The following is a 14,503-nucleotide window of genomic DNA, read 5'->3' on the forward strand; positions in this document are numbered from 1 at the left end:
TCAACTCACATTTATGGATTATTGGGAGTCCTTTATGACAAAATGCTAAGAAAGTAAAAGATCAGCCCTAATTTACAGATAGCTGTACATACTGTACATAATACGCTTGCACTACCAGAAAGTGGAAAACTACAATACTACAACCGCACTCAGGCATTGCCTGGAAGGCAGGCTTTGATGAAGGAAAAACCTTTCAGTAGCCAGAAGCAGTCTACCTGACCAAACATTTTGCCTAGAAAGAACCAGAGATAATGTTCTATCACTTCAGTTCAGTTCAGTTCAGTCGCTCAGTCATGTCCAACTCTTTGCTACCCCATGAATCGCAGCACGCCAGGGCTCCCTGTCCATCACAAACTCCCGGAGTTCACTCAGATTCACGTCCATCGAGTCAGTGACGCCATCCAGCCATCTCATCTTCTGTTGTTCCCTTCTTTTCCTGCCCCCAATCCCTCCCAGCATCAAAGTCTTTTCCAATGAGTCAATGCTTCACATGAGGTGGCCAAAGTACTGGAGTTTCGGCTTTAGCATCATTCCTTCCAAAGAAATCCCAGGGCTGATCTCCTTCAGAGTAGACTGGTTGGATCTCTTTGCATTCCAAGGCACTCTCAAGAGTCTTCTCCAACACCACAGTTCAAAAGCATCAATTCTTCGGCGCTCAGCCTTGTTCACAGTCCTACTCTCACATCCATACATGACCACAGGAAAAACCATAGCCTTGACTAGACGAACCTTTGTTGGCAAAGTAATGTCTCTGCTTTTCAATATGCTATCTAGGTTGCTCATAACTTTCCTTCCAAGGAATAAGCATCTTTTAATTTCATGGCTGCAGTCACCATCTGCAGTGATTTAGGAGCCCCAAAATAAAGTCTGACACTGTTTCCACTGTTTCCCCATCTATTTCCCATGAAGTAATGGGACCAGATGCCATGATCTTCATTTTCTGAATGTTGAGCTTTAAGCCAACTTTTTCACTCTCCTCTTTCACTTTCATCAAGAGGCTTTTTAGTTCCTCTTCACTTTCTGCCATAAGGGTGGTGTCATCTGCATATCTGAAGTTATTGATATTTCTCCCGGCAATCTTGATTCCAGGTTATACTTCTTCCAGGCCAGCATTTTCATGATGTACTCTGCAAATAAGTTAAATCAGCAGGGTGACAATATACAGCCTTGACGTACTCCTTTTCCTATTTGGAACCTGCCGGGAGCCAGCATGAGGAACTCCGCCCATGGCAAAGGTCATGAGGAAGGAGGCTCGGCATACGCAAAGGCGGGATCAAGCCTCAGGAGTCCCCCTGGAAATTTTCGAGCATCTACCCCCAAAAACCAGACTCTGCCTACTTTACTGCTTTGTGCTCTCACCTACACCTCTGACTTTACGGGGCACTGTCCCCCACCACCTTCTCTCTCTCCTGAATAGGTTCTTCCAACTACATGTGATTGTTCAGAGCCTCTGAACTGTGAGAAGCATGAGATGTTCTAAACTGTCTAAATACAGATTCCTTTGAGCAGTTAAAAGATTGATTAGAAATTGTATTGGTGAAGAGTTTTTCACTTATTGGGCCAATGTTTGCTGCTAAGTCTCCATATCCCTTACCTGCTGTGTCCCTGGCAGTGTATTGATTAATATAATTGGTGTAAGTAGTAGCTTTAATGTTTGTAACCTTGGACCCTTGAGTTAATTCTTTTTCTTCTTATAGCCCACCACACCTTTGCCCTGTAGGAATGCAACTTTATCTAATGCTTTTGGAGGGTGGCACCTGACTAATCACCGTTAGAGAAAAATAAGTTTTTTTGAAGAAAGGGTCTTAAAATGTTAACAGGCCTCTGGGCCAGAAGATGATGTAAATCACCTAAACTTTTGCATATGATAAGTTTGCAGGAAGAAAGCCTGGCTTACTGAATGACTTTACCCCATCCCCCATTACCCTCTATGCATAACTTAAGGTATAAAAACTACTTTGGAAAATAAAGTGCGGGCCTTGTTCACCGAAGCTTGGTCTCCCCATGTCGTTCTTTCTCTCACCTTCAGGCTGAATTATTCTGCCTCTTTTCTCCATTAAATTTTCTAACTGAGCTGCCTTATTTAACCCCTCTTTATATCTTTAATTAACATTGAAATAAGCTGTTGTTTCCTGATCACCGAAACCACCTCCTCTTCGAATTCCCTGGATCCACCAGGGCTGGACACTGGCAGGAACGAGTCTGTTGTTCCATGCCCAGTTCTAACTTTTGTTTCCTGACCTGCATATAGGTTTCTCAAGAGGCAGTTCAGGTGGTCTGATATTCCCATCTCTTTCAGAATTTTCCACAGTTTATTGTGATCCACACAGTCAGGGCTTTGGCATAGTCAGTAAAGCAGAAATAGATGTTTTTCTGGAACTCTTGCTTTTCCCATGATCCAGCGGATGTTGGCAATTTGATCTCTGGTTCCTCTGACTTTTCTAAAACCAGCTTGAACATCTGGAAGTTCACAGTTCACGTATTGCTGAAGCCTGGCTTGGAGAATTTTGAGCATTACTTGACTAGCATGTGAGATGCGTGCAATTGTGCGATAGTTTGAACATTCTTTGGCATTGTCTTTATTTGGGATTGGAACGAAAACTGACCTTTTCCAGTCCTGTGGCCAATGCTGAGTTTTCCAAATTTGGTGGCATATTGAGTGTAGCACTTTCACAGCATCATCTTTCAGGATTTGAAATAGCTCAACTGGAATTCTATCACCTCCACTAGCTTTGTTCATAGTGATGCTTTCTAAAGGCCCACTTGACTGCACATTCCAGGATGTCTGGCTCTATGTGAGTGATCATACCATCGTGATTCTCTTGGTCTTGAAGATCTTTTTTGTACAGGTCTTCTGTGTATTACTGCCACCTCTTCTTAATATCTATTGCTTTTGTTAGGTCCATACCATTTCTGTACTTTATTGAGCCCATCTTTGCATGAAATGTTCCCTTGCTATCTCTAATTTTCTTGAAGAGATTTCTATTCTTTCCCATTCTGTTGTTTTCCTCTATTTCTTTGCATTGGTTGCTGAGGAAGGCTTTCTTATCTCTTCTTGCTATTCTTTGGAATTCTGCATTCAGATGATTATATCTTCCCCTTTCTCCTTTGCTTTTTGCTTCTCTTCTTTTCACAGCTATTTGTAAGGCCTCCCCAGACAGCCATTTTGGTTTTTTGCATTTCTTTTCCATGGGGATGGTCTTGATCCCTGTCTCCTGTACAGTGTCACGAACCTCCATCCATAGTTCGTCAGGCACTCTACCAGGTCCAGCCCCTTAAATCTGTTTCTCACTTCCACTGTATAATCATAAGGGATTTCATTTAGGTCATACCTGAACAGTCTAATGGCTTTCCCTACTTTCTTCAATTTAAGTCTTAATTTGACAATAAGGAATTCATGATCTGATCCACAGTCAGTTCCTGGTCTTGTTTTTTCTGACTGTATAGAGCTTCTCCATCTTTGACTGCAAAGAATATAATCAATCTGATTTCAGTGTTGACCATCTGGTGTTGTCCATGTGTAGAGTCTTCTCTTGTGTTGTTGCAAGAGGGTGGTTGCTATGACCAGTGCATTGTCTTGGCAAAACTCTATTAGTCTTTACCCTGCTTCATTCCGTATTCCAAGGCCAAATTTGCCTGTTACTCCAGGTGTTTCTTGACTTCCTACCTTTACATTCCAGTTCCCTATAATGAAACGGACATTTTTTTTGGGTGTTAGTTCTAAAAGATCTTGTAGGTCTACATAGAACCATTCATCTTCAGCTTATTCAGCGTTACTGGTTGGACATAGACTTGGATTACTGTGATATTGAATGGTTTGCCTTGGAAACGAACAGAGATCATTCTGTCATTTTTCAGATTGCATCCAAGTACTGCATTTTGGATTTTTGTTGACCATGATGGCTACTCCATTTCTTCTGAGGGATTCCTGCCCACAGTAGTAGATTTAATGGTCATCTGAGTTAAATTCACCCATTCCAGTCCATTTTAGTTTGCTGATTCCTAGCATGTCTGCGTTCACTCTTGCCACCTCCTGTTTGACCACTTCCAATTTGCCTTGATTCATGTACTTGACATTCTAGGTTCCTATGCAATACTGCTCTTTACCACATCGGACCTTGCTTCTATCACCAGTCACATCCACAACTGGGTATTGTTTTTGCTTTAGCTCCATCCCTTCATTCTTTCTGGAGTTATTTCTCCACTGATCTCCAGTAGCATATTGGGCACCTACTGACCTGGGGAGTTCCTCTTTCAGTATTCTATCATTTTGCCTTTTCATACCATTCATGGGGTTCTCAAGGCAAACACTGAAGTGGTTTGCCATTCCCTTCTCCAGTGGACCACATTCTGTCAGACCTCTCCACCATGACCCACCCATCTTGCATGGCCCCACAGTCATGGACTAGTTTCATTGAGTTAGACAAGGCTGTGGTCCTAGTGTGATTAGTTTGACTAGTTTTCTGTGAGTATGGTTTCAGTGTGTCTGCCCTCTGACATCCTCTTGCAACACCTACCATCTTACTTGGGTTTCTCTTACCTTGGAGGTGGGGGTATCTCTTCACGGTTGCTCCAGGAAAGCACAGCCACTGCTTCTTAACTTAGATGAGGGGTATCTCCTTACTACTGTCCCTCCTGACCTTGAATGTGTAATAGCTCCTCTCAGCCCTCCTGCATCCACACAGCAACCGCTCCTTGGAGGTAGGGTTGCTTGTCTCAGCTGCTGCCCCTGGCCTCAGGAGGGGGTTAGCACCTCCAGGCCACCGCCCCTGACCTCGGACGTGGGATAACTCCTCTCTGCCATTTCTGCCCCGTCGCAGCCTGGCACTCCCAGCTGCTACCCCTGACCTCAGATGTGGATTAATGTTTTATAGTGAATAGTAAGTTGTAGCTTCTGAAGTGGGTAGGTGGTTCAGTTAAGTTCAGTTCAGTCACTCAGTCGTGTCCGACTCCTTGCGACCCCATGAATTACAGCACGCCAGGCCTCCCTGTCCATCACAAACTCCCGGAGTTCACTCAGATTCACGTCCATCAAGTCAGTGATGCTATCCAGCCATCTCATCCTCTGTCGTCCCCTTCTCCTCCTGCCCCCAATCCCTCCCAGCATCAGAGTCTTTTCCAATGAGTCAACTCTTCACATGAGGTGGCCAAAGTACTGGAATTTAAGCTTTAGCATCATTCCTTCCAAAGAACACCCAGGACTGATCTCCTTTAGAATGGACTGGTTGGATCTCCTTGCAGTCCAACGGACTCTCAAGAGTCTTCTCCAACACCACAGTTCAAAAGCATCAATCTTTGGCGCTCAACTTTCTTCACAGTCCAACTCTGACATCCATACATGACCACTGGAAAAACCATAGCCTTGACTAGACGGACCTTTGTTGGCAAAGTAATGTCTCTGCTTTACAATATGCTATCTAGGTTGGTCATAACTTTCCTTCCAAGGAGTCAGTGTCTTTTAATTTCATGGCTTCAGTCACCATCTGCAGTGATTTTGGAGCCCCCCCCCCCGCCCGAAAATAAAATCTTACTGTATTTCTACTGTTTCCTCATTTATTTCCCAAGAAATGATGAGACCAGACGCCATGATCTTAGTTTTCTGAATGTTGAGCTTTAAGCCAACTTTTTCACTCTCCTCTTTCACTTTCATCAAGAGGCTTTTTAGTTCCTCTTCACTCTGCCATAATGGTGGTGTCATCTGCATATCTGAGATTATTCATATTTCTCCCAGCAATCTTGATTCCAGCTTGTACTTCTTCCAGCCCAGCATTTCTCATGAGGTACTCTGCATAGAAGTTAAACAAGCAGAGGGACAATATATAGCCTTGACGTACTGCTTTTCCTATTTGGAACCAGTCTGTTGTTCCATGCCTAGTTCTAACTGTTGTTTCTTGACCTGCATATAGGTTCTCAAGAGGCAGGTCAGGTGATCTGGTATTCCCATCTCTTTCCGAATTTTCCACAGTTTATTCTGTTCCACACAGTCAAAGGCTTTGACATAGTCATTAAAGCAGAAATAGTTGTTTTTCTGGAACTGTCTGGCTTTTTCGATAATCCAGCGGATGTTCACAATTTGATCTCTGGTTCCTCTGCCTTTTCTAAAACCAGCTTGAACATCTGGAAGTTCAACGTTCACATATTGCTGAAGCCTGGCTTGAAGAATTTTGAGCATTACTTTACTAGCGTGTAAGATGAGTGCAATTGTGCAGTAGTGTAAGCATTCTTTGGCATTGCCTTTATTTGGGATTGGAATGAAAACTGACCTTTTCCAGTCCTGTGGCCACTGCTGAGTATTCCAAATTTGCAGGCATGTTGAGTGCAGCACTTTCACAGCCTCACCTTTCAGGATTTTAGATTTTTAAAAAGCTATTAGATGAACACTGTACAATGAGTAAATAATATAACTTCTTTCAAGACATTTTTAGTTTGAATATATCACAAGTTTCTGTTGTAAAATTATGCCATGTTACTTGTTTACTCATTTCACAAATATTTTTAGAATTTTTCTTCGATATCAACACTGCACTATATATTAAGAATGCAAAGGTGAATAACTATGACCCCATCCTTTTAGGTTCTGCCAGACTAATGGGAGACAAACAAACATAAACAAACATTTGGAATTCAGGTTAATTAGTGTCTTATCAGTTTTATTACATGCTGTTTTATTATCCTTGCATTTTAATCCATTGTTTAAAATTACTGTAAAATAAAGTGAGGAAAGGTTATGTATATTACTTTCCCAAAGGAATTAATTAGTATTGCAAAGCTAAAATTGATCATAAATTGGAAAAAAATAAAGATACTATTCTCAAGAAATTTAATGATTTTAAAATATGTATTTACTTGAGTGTAATGTAATAGACTTTATGATTCCTCTGTGTCTGCCTGCACATATAACTTTTATTTATAATTTATTATTATAAGTTAAATACAGCAACTTATTATAATTATAGAGACAACCAGTTGTGCAAAAATATAACTAATAATATAAACTGTTTATAAAAATATTAATAACCATTTTAATTTATTTTCTCAGGAATAATCAAGAGAAGTTTGAGATCCAGAGCATTTTTCACTGTGTTTTGCACTTACTTGATATTGAAATAAAAGTGAAATTATTTTTTAAGAATTACAGTCTCTGCATTGTGATTATTTTCAGTGTTTTGTTTATTATAATTTTATTACATCATAGTGAATTAATATATACTGTAGCCTACAAGAGAACATTGTATTATAATCAGAAGTATTCATTCAGTAAGGGGCACTATTCTAAATCCATAATGTAGATTTTTGTCCCATTCTCAAGAACAGTAAAAGAATGGTCAGTATATTGCAAACTAACATTCACTAACTCTATTAGTCATTTTTATATGCTATTTAACAATTTACAAATTGATAATGCTGTAATCTGCAGATACGGTTTTGTCTGTAATGTCTATCCATCTGTATGTTCTTATCTGTAAAAGTGTTTTACTTAGATAACTTTATATTTGTATGTACATAAATTATTAATTATTTGTGTGAGTTTTTTTAAACTTAACTTGCCCACAAAATTGCCAATATAGCAACTTCAATTAGAAAAGAGTGGAGACTTTAATGAATCTAATTATTTACATTGATAAATTTATATAAGCTATTGTAGGTATAAGCAACTTCATTTGGTGAGTATTTTGATGTAAATCATTTTGTATGTACAAGCATACACATATGTATACAGAAAAGTGAAAATTTTAGTCAGTCATGTCCAACTGTTTGTGACCCCAGGGACTGTAGCATGCCAGGCTCCTCTATCCATGAAATTCTTCAGGAAAGAATACTGGAGTGGGTACCCATTCCCTTCTCCAGGGGATCTTCCTGACCCAAGGACTGAACTCAGCACTCCTTCACTGAGGGCAGATTCTTTACTATCTCAGCCATCTGTGAAGCCCCATATGTATACATACATATGCATTTGCTCAGAGCAGATTTTTCTCCTTCCTTATTTACCAGAAAATGTAAGTACATCATGTAAAACATGTAAAATCGTAATGATCATCTTATGTTTTTACTCAATACCCACGCACATTAAGACATAGAAACTAGAAAAAAAAAAAAAAACTTAGAAAAAAAGTTATTTCTGTTTCCCTAATCCCTCAGGTCTCTGACATGATTTGCTCAGCATTATACCACAGTCGTTGTCATCAGTGGGGGTGATAGGCAATTCTCATAATGCAATCTGTCTTCTGTTTCCGGTTTAGTTTGTATTGCCTTTTAGATTGTTGGCTGAAAATACTCAGCTTTCTTTGATTTCCATGGATATCTGTCATTCCCCTCACCTAAGGCAACACATCTCCTAAAAGCCTCTCTGTATACTTTAAGGCACATCAATTCAGCAAAGTAGTCTTTATTCTTAGTACTTTTTATAGTTCTTTTTTTTTTTTTTTCCTTCATTTCCTTACCAAAATTGGAAACTACCTCTTCATCAAATAGGCTGATTCCCTATATTTTCCTTCTTATTATTCATTCCTGTGGTTCAGATTTCTGGTGTTGAAGTCACTCATTGTTTTCTTTTCCCCTAAGGCCACTTTTAGATTATCAATCACTTAACTTTTAAAAATAAGTACCATCATATTACTAATAACAATATGAATAATCCATATTCACTACCACCCATCCTTATTACTGTCATTTTCCTTCCCCTGGTGGAAACCTCCAGATTCACTGAAGATTTTAGCAAAATGTCTCACTGCATTCTCTATGTCTCTACCCCATTAACTTCTAAGCTGTATAGATGACGTGCTCCAGCTTTCAGAAAGTTGCTGACATTCTAAATAAAACATGTTGAAAAGAAATTCTTGTTATTATAAAGCTTCAGAGACAGGGTGATTTGGAGCATTGTGGTAAGGGAAAAATGGAGTTTGTGATGTTTAGTGAATCAGTGTTTGTGTATATCAGTATACAAAAAAAATTAATTGAATAATAAATATTGAGGTATTACATACATTAAACAATAAATTAGATGATGAAATAAAAAATCATGATTTAGGAACTAATAGATACCTATTATTAAATATAGTTTTGGAAGTCTTATGTATAGCAATCAGAGAAGAAAAAGAAATAAAAAGAATCTAGATTAGAAAAGAAGTAAAACGCCCACTGTTTGCAGATGACATGATACTAATACATAGAAAATCCTAAAGATACCCTAGAAAATTATTAGAGCTTGTTGTTGTTCAGTTACCAAGTCATGTCCACCTTTTTGCGAATCTATGGAATGTAGCACTTCAGGCTTTCCTGTCCTTCACTATTTCCCAGAGTTTGCTCAAGCTCATGTCTATTGAGTAGGTGATCTCTCCAAACCATCTCATCCTCTGTTACCCCCTTCTCCTCTTGACCCCAATCTTTCCTGCTATCAGGATCATTTCCAATGACCTGGCTCTTTGCATCAGGTGGCCAAAATATTGGGGTTTCAGTTTCAGCATCAGGGTTGATTTTCTTTAGGAAATGAATATAGTAAAGCAACAGGACATAAAAATAATATACAGAAAATCATTGCATTCTTAAACACTAACAATAAAAAATCAGAAAGAAAAATTAAGGAAACAATTTCATTCACCATTTCAATAAAAATAATAAAACATTTAGGAATAAACCTAACTAAATGAGACAAAAGATCTGTATGCATAAAATTATAAGGCACTGATGAAAAAAATCAAGGACAACACAAACAGATGGAGTGATACACCATATTCTTGAATTTGAAGAAACAATATTGTGAAAATGACTATACAACCAAAAGCAATCTACAGGTTCAATGCAATTTCTATCAAACTATAATTTGATTTTTCACAGAAAATTGAAAAGAAAGTGTTAGTTGCTCAGTTGTTTCCAACTCTTTACAACCCCATGGACTATAGCCTGCCAGACTTCTCTGTGCACGGAATTCTCCAGGCAAGAATACTGGAGTGGGTAGCCATTTCCTTCTCCAAAAGCTCTTCCTCACCCAGATATTGAATCCATATCTCCTGAAGGAGGGCACAGAAACCCACTCCAGGATTCTTGCCTGGAGAATCCCATGGACACAGTACCCTCGTGGGCTATGGTTCATAGGATCACAGAGTCAAACATGACTGAAGCCACTTAGCACTTTTGCATTATACGTAGATTCTTTACCTTGTGAACCAAAAAAAAAAAAAAAATTCACTATTTGTATGGAAACACATAAGACCCTGTATAGTCAAAGCAAACTTAAGAAAGAAAAATTGAACTAGAAGAATCAACCTTCCTGACTTCAGACAATACTACAAAGGTATAGTCATCAAGAGAATGTGGTACTGGCAGAAAAACAGAAATATAGATTAATGGACCAAGATAGAAATCCCAGCTATAAAAACCATGCATCTATGGGCACCTTATCTTTGATATAGGTGACAAGACTATACAATGGAGAAAAGACACCCTCTTCAATGAGTGATGCTGGGAAAACCTGACAGTTACATGTAAAAGAATGAAACCAGAACACCTCCTACCACCATTCAGAAAAATAAGCTCAAAATGCATTAAACACTTAAAGGTAAGACCAGAAACTACAAAGCTCTTAGAGGAAAACATAGGCATATGCAGGATCACAGCAAGATCCTCGATGCAATTCTCACAGCAATGACCCAACTCCTAGAAAAATGGAAATAAAAACAAAAACAAACACGTGGGATCTAATTAAACTTAAAAGCTTTTGCACAGCAAAGGAAATTATAAAAAAAAAGAAAGAAAGAAAAGGTGAGAAGATAACCGTCAGAATGGGAAAAACAATAGCAAGTGAATCAACTGACAAAGGACTAATCTCCAAAATATACAAGCAGCTCATGAATCTCAATACCAGAAAAACAAAGAACCCACCCAATAAGTGGGCAAAAGACCTAAACAGACATTTCTCCAAAGAAGACATACATATGGCTAATAAAGACATGAAAAGATACTCAACATCACTCATTAGAGAAATGCAAATCAAAAGTACAATGAAGTATCATCTCATCTCTGTCAGAATGACCACCATCAAAAATTCTACAAACAATAAATGCTGGAGAGGGTGTGGAAAGAAAAGGAACCCTCTTGCATTGTTGGTTGCATTGTAAATTGATACAGCCACTATGGAGAACAGTACAGAAATTCCTTAAAAAACTAGAAATAAAACTACCATATGACCCAACAATCCCACCGATGTGCATATACCCCGAGGAAATCATAATTGAAAAAGACACATATACCCCAATGTTCATTGCAGCACTGTTTACAATAGCTAGGACATAGAAGCACCCTAGATGTCCATTGATAGATGAATGGATAAAGAGGTTGTGGTAGATATATACAATGGGATAATACTCAGCCATAAAAAGGAATACATTTGAGTTAGTTCTAATGAGGTAGATGGACCTAGAGCCTACTACACAGAGTGAAGTAAGTCAGAAAGAGAAAAACAAATATCACATATTTTTGTATATTTATGGAATCTAGAAAGATGGTACTGATCATCCTATTTGCAAAGCAGTAATTTAGACTCAGACATGGAGAACAGACTTGTGGACACATTGGAAAAAGGAGAGAGTGGAATGAATTGACAAAGAAGCACTGAAACACATATATCACCATATGTAAGACAGCTAGCCAGAGAAAATTTGCTGCATGATGCAGGGTACTTGAACCAGGTGATTTGTGATAACCTAGAGGCCTGAGTGGGAGTGAGATTCAAGAGTCAGGGGACATATGTCTACCTATGGCAGACTTATGTTGATGTGTGGCTGAAACCAACAAAATATTGTAAAGTAATTATTCCCCAATTACAAATAAATTAAAAAAATAAACAGTGAATGGGGAAAAGGAATTTTTGAGTAATTACACAACTATGATAAAATAAAGGTAAGTTTAAAAACTAAATCTGTTAGTATTTTAATACTATTTAGTTTTTAAGATGATTTAGAAAGGATACTGGGAGAAGTTGGAGAAAGGGAGAATGCACATTTTACTTCATGCTCACATCTATATAGGAGATAAAACTGTCCATGTGTAGCTTTTTTCAGTAATATATTCAGCTAGATAGCTTTCAAATTTGCTCTTGTATCAGAATCAACTGAGGAGCTTATTAAAATTGTAGTTCTCTACAAGTCACCATTAGAGATTTTGATACAGAGGTCTGAGATGAGGTTAATCATTTTCATGTTAATAACCAACCTGTTATTTTAATGTATTTCAAAGTTTGAAAATCTATGCTTATATCAGGATGTGTGTGTGTGTGTGTGTGTGTATGTATGTATGTTTTAACAATTGTGGTGTGAAGAGCTTGGAGAAAACTCTCTCCTAAAAGACACCTATTAAGCTGGGTAAAATTTGAAAAGACAAGTTTTTGGAGTTTGACCAATGATTTACAACAAATTAAGAAGAATTTATTCAACAAAATTATGAAAACTCAGTAAGACAGGTAGGAGGCAACAGCATTTGAGCTAAGGATTGTTCACATGCCCCCACCACTCAGTCTTGTTGAAGAGCTGTCCCAGGAGGCTCTGCAGCTGCATAGCAGTTTGAATTTTTTTTCACCATTCCTAAGAGAAGAACTACTTCATGTGGTTTCAGCAGCTGATGGACACTGGCAAAACACATTTTTCACAGCTTTGTGCTGTGAAAGGTTTTTATTAAGTGGATAAAATCAACTAGCTGGAATGCATTTTCCCCCACCCCACCTCCAATTCCTGTTACACAGGGAGGATCCAAGTGGGTGGTTTTGTGACAAGAGCTGTCTCCTCTTTCCCTACAAATATATGTTGAGGGAGAGATTCTCTGGTGGGTTTGGGGGATGAAAGGTAGCTTACATCAAGCCCAGGCTCCTAGAGAAGAAGATTATTCTGGATAGAATCATCAGGCAGTGAACCTTGACAGATGACTCCATCATTTCTGGCTCTGGGTTGCAGAATAACTCACACAGAACAGTGGTAGCAACATGATGCAAAAGAGTTCTTACCCCAATCCCTCTACATACATTCAAGTCCTACACCTTTGGGAAGTACTCCTCACCTCTTCCTGCGCCACAGCTCAAGATCTTAGTCAAGGAGAAAGTTCCAGCAAACCTCAAAGACAATGACATTTGGCTTTTGCCAAAGGACTTGACTTATTTGTTGGACTTAGACTGACCAGTGATCTACACTCCAGGGTGCTACTGAAAAACAATAGAACAATCAGATAATGATGGTGGAAGCTAACAGCTGGAGTAATACATAAAGTGGCTAATAGCCAAATTCAGCGGGGAAATAAGAGAAAGACACAGGTTTGTTCGTTTGTTTTTTAAGACAACTAAAACCTTATCCTGGATGGACAGGATATTGAATGAAAGTGTAATGCTATTTCCTCTGAGAAGTGGATATCAGAGAGAAAAACTAAGGGGAGATCAACAATTAAATAAGTAATGAGACAACAATAATAACAATCCCGGCAGAGGACGGCTCTGCTCAACATTCAGAGATGTCACTATATACTATCCAAAATATACACTGTACAACAAAATATATTACACATACAAAGAAACAGGAAAGTATGTCCCATACACATGACAAAATAGCAAATAAGAGAAAATTTTGTATGAGGTGGCTCAAATATTGGAATTAATAGAAAAAGTAGCTGTTAGAACTAATGTGATAGTTATGATATTAATGAATATATTCAATGATCTAAAGGAGCTTGCAATTTAAGAAATACAGGAAGTACAAAGACAATGTTTTACAAAATAACAACTATCAATGAAAATAAATTACCAAAAAGAACTAACTGTAAATTCTGTAGTTGAATAGTACAAGGACAAAATGGAAAATTCACTAGAAAATCTCAGCTGTAGCTTGGAGCAGGCAAAACAGAGATTAGTAGACGTAAAGGTAGACTGACAATGACTGAATGCTCTGAAGAACAGTGGGGAAAAAAAGCACGAAGTAAAATGAACAGAATCTCAGAGAAATACTGTTGTATTACATACTTCAAATGGATCAATTTTATGTAAGCAATTTGTAGTCATAAAACTGCTAAAAAAGGTTTAAAAGAAAACATTGTACCCCAGTGTTCATCACAGCACTGTTTATAATAGCCAGAACATGGAAGCAACCTAAATGTCCATCAGCAGATGAATGGATAAGAAAGCTGTGGTACATATACACAATGGAGTATTACTCAGCCATTAAAAAGAATCCATTTGAATCAGTTCTAATGAGGTGGATGAAACTGAAGCCGATTATACAGAGTGAAGTAAGCCAGAAAGAAAAACACCAGTACACTATACTAATGCATATATATGGAATTTAGAAAGATGGTAACAATAACCCTGTATACGAGACAACAAAAGAGACACTGATGTATAGAACAGTTTTTTGGACTCTGTGGGAGAGGGAGAGGGTGGGATGGTTTGGGAGAATGGCATTGAAACATGTATAATATCATATATGAAACGAGTCGCCAGTCCAGGTTCAATGCATGATACTGGATCCTTGGG

The sequence above is a fragment of the Bos taurus genome, chromosome 1 (assembly GCF_002263795.3).
Source record: "Bos taurus isolate L1 Dominette 01449 registration number 42190680 breed Hereford chromosome 1, ARS-UCD2.0, whole genome shotgun sequence".
Lineage (NCBI taxonomy): Eukaryota > Metazoa > Chordata > Mammalia > Artiodactyla > Bovidae > Bos > Bos taurus.